The sequence below is a fragment of the Mchenga conophoros genome, linkage group LG7 (assembly GCF_057382185.1).
Source record: "Mchenga conophoros isolate Kocher_MC1m ecotype Shallow Benthic linkage group LG7, M_conophoros_male_GT1.1, whole genome shotgun sequence".
Taxonomy (NCBI): Eukaryota; Metazoa; Chordata; class Actinopteri; order Cichliformes; family Cichlidae; genus Mchenga; species Mchenga conophoros.
This window is the reverse complement of record NC_140532.1, coordinates 61,089,217-61,092,813: the sequence shown is the minus strand read 5'-3', so window position 1 is coordinate 61,092,813 and position 3,597 is coordinate 61,089,217.

The following is a 3,597-nucleotide window of genomic DNA, read 5'->3' as shown; positions in this document are numbered from 1 at the left end:
GTCTTGGACCTAGCGTTTCTGGACCCTGCCCTGTTGGTCTGTATTGGTTCCAGCTATGAGATTTATTATTAAAATAGACATAACATAATTTTTTCACCCCCTCCCAAAGAACACATGTTCAAAGCAGCATGTCAGACCAATATCAGACAGAAATGTCACATGATATCAAACAGAAGTTGTTAATTCAGCTCTGCAAAGTGGGCAATCATAGTGAAGCAGTTCATTATAAGCTGTAGTTTTAAGTTACTCTTTATATTTCTGGCCACCAGATGTCATCAAAGATGACTGTGTTGAAAAGCTTTGAGTAATGAGCAGTTTTTCAATGCAAGCTTCAATGCTTCAGAAAGCTTCATTTAGCCATCACAACTGTCAGGTTTGAACTTGAGTTTTGTGAGCTGGCCCCCAAGAAAGCTGAACTGTGATCTGAGAAGCTGTGCTTTCTGTTCCCCATCTAACTCATTCAGAGACTATTTCTAATGTTGCAATCTCTGTGTATCTCCTGCTCATTCTGAGACGGCTTGATATGCTGCCTAGGCTTTGTGCTTTGTGGGCTTTGTGTCGGACAGGGTCGTCTGCAGTACGGGGGCCCCACAGGGAACGGTTCTGGCTCCGTTCCTCTTCACCATCTACACTGCAGACTTCTCCCACAATTCCACCCAGTGCTTCCTGCAGAAGTTCTCTGATGACTCTGCAATAGTCGGCCTCATCACTGATGGGGACGACAAGGAGTACAGAGGTCTGACCCAAGACTTTGTGGACTGGTGCCAGCTGAACTACCTCCAGATCAACACCAGTAAAACCAAGGAACTGGTGGTAGACTTCCGCAGGCACAAGCATTCTCCACTGCAACCACTGAACATCCAAGGTATGGACATTGAGGCTGTGGACAGCTACAGGTACCTTGGTGTTCATCTGAACAATAGACTGGACTGGACTCATAACTCAGACGCCCTCTACAGGAAAGGGCAGAGCAGGCTGTACCTGCTGCGGAGACTCAGGTCGTTTGGGGTGGAGGGCCCCCTCCTGAAGACCTTCTATGACTCTGTTGTGGCTTCTGCTATCTTTTATGGCGTGGTCTGCTGGGGCGGCAGCTTCTCTGCTGGGGACAGGAAGAGACTGAACAGGCTGATCCGAAGGGCCAGCTCTGTTCTAGGATGCCCTCTGGACCCAGTGGAGGTGGTGAGTGACAGGAGAACGGCGGCTAAGCTGTCATCCCTGATGGACAACATCTCCCACCCCATGCAGCAGACTGTGACAGCACTGAGCAGCTCCTTCAGTGGGAGACTGCGGCACCCACGGTGTGGGACGGAGAGATTTCGCAGGTCTTTCCTCCCCACTGCTGTCAGACTCCATAATAAAGACTTTAACTGATCAAGCACACACATCCATACATATGCAATAATACTAAGTGCAATAATCCTATCTGTCATCGTTGTATTTTTACTCAGTTGTATATAGTATTTGTATTTGTATTCTATTCTTATCTTATTGTATATTTATTTTATTTTATTCTACTGTATATAGTATTTTATTCTATTCTATTCTGTACAGTTGTGTACTGTATTTATTCTTATTGTATTCTAATTTTTGCCTCATAACTTTTCCTGCTGTGACAAAACAAATTTCCCACGTGTGGGACTAATAAAGGTTATTGTTGTGATATTTTGATACCATGGTAGCATTTACAGGATATTGTTTTATAGTGATATTATACAGGAAAACTGTTACTCAATAAGGCCCATTTACTAGTTGTTTTTCTCTTTCTCTGTGACCCAAGAATTAATGTGTAAGAATCACAGGATGGTACCTCAAGGTCGAAAACACCACAGAGATCACTTCCTTACTCCCATCCTCCCTTCTTTATCTCCTAGAAAAGAGCTTGTTAAAGGCCAGGTGGTTTGTTTCAGAATTCACTAATGAAAGAACTCTGTATTCTATGTCTAGGAGTGTATTTTGCTGGAATGATCATAAATTGTAGCTGAACTGATAAACTACACAAAGGATACTTCTTTGCTCAGAAGGCAGGAAGACGTTTCCTTATTTGGTCTGTACCGGTTTGAACTGAGAATCTGCTGACACACGAACCTTTTTTTTCCTCTATATAAACTGTTGTATACTGAATAAACCTTTGAGTTGATTTTGGAAGAGCAACCTGAAGCAGTTTCTGTGTCATTTTGTTCTCCCAAGCTACTCCCGGCGCTGTAACTAACCTGCTGAACGGCATACCTGAGCTTACTTTGAATAATTAATTTTATACAGAACTCTGCTTATCGGTGCTCACGCCTTGGAGGAAACCCGATCCACGGAGAAACCCGGGACGGAGATTTCTTTCAATTATCTTATCTTATCTTATCTTAGTCAACTCTCCCTGAGACTGAGAATTGTGTCCCTGTGCTTTCAAAAACTGCTGTGTTCCAAAGCTTTCTAAACTGTGTATTTTGAGACTGTTTGCTGTGCTGCTAACTAAATTCTCTCAGAGACTGAGACTCTGCCCGCAGCCTACCCAGAGATAAGTTTGTGACCTTGTGGTCTCCTCTCTGCTTCAGCCAGAGGTCCCTGCACCGACGCCCCGTCCTGATCCGGCCAAGGGGCAAGGGGGCCTCCAGACCTGTCTCCCTAGGGCAGTGGTTCCCAAACTTTTTTTGCTTGGCCCCCCTTTGTTTTAAATTTCATTATAAGAAGCGTTTGTGAACTAAAATTCAATAATGTGGGATACTGTTTTTCCATGATTTGGACAGCCCAGCGCGTGCTGTCGGGAATACCTACCTTCGCACCACCATTGTGCAGGTGAAGCCAAAGGCAAGATAAGGGTCGTCATATTTTCTAGTCTTTGGCTTGGAAGGAAGTTGGTTTGGAAGCATATTTGGCATATTTGGAAACAGAGATATACAGTTACAATTGTGTCATTAACTGCATTGCTAAGTTTCTTCAGTTATCTGCATGAACATAAGAAATAATCAAAAATGCTTTTTCCTTCATGCACACTTGCACGCTACAGTGTGTCATGAGCTGAAATCAGACACCACAGCACCCCTACCAAATGCAAGGAGAAAAAAAGAAAAGAGTGTGTTTTTGTGCCGGGAGTCTGCAGCTCCCATGCAGCTCTGTTTTTTAGCTCTCTCTTTTTTTTCTTTTTTCTTTTCTTTTCTTTCTTTTCTTTCTTTTTTTTTGCTGTTTGCCACAACATGAAGACTTTTGTTGAATAGTTTATTAAATCCTACAAAAATCCTTTAAATTTTGAGTGACGATGATCACTAACACGTGTAAAAGACATGTATTATCATATTATATATAATATAAAAGAATAAATATTAATCTTGTTTGGGTTTTTTTTTTTAACATGAAATCTGCATGAATGGATTCAAAGATTAAATCTATGGCTCTCTCTTTCAGTTCTTCCTTCCATGCGCTTACGTTTTCAATCAGAAGGCTATTCTCTAACTCTTTTCCCCTTGTTGACAGAATTTTATTACATATATGCAGAATTCCGTTAAATTCCCTCTTCAGCCATTTATTGCGCCTCCAAGTGAAGCCTGTCTGCGTGTCAGTAGTCACGCAGGCAAAAACCCCAATCTTAGACCGGTTCGTGTTGTAATC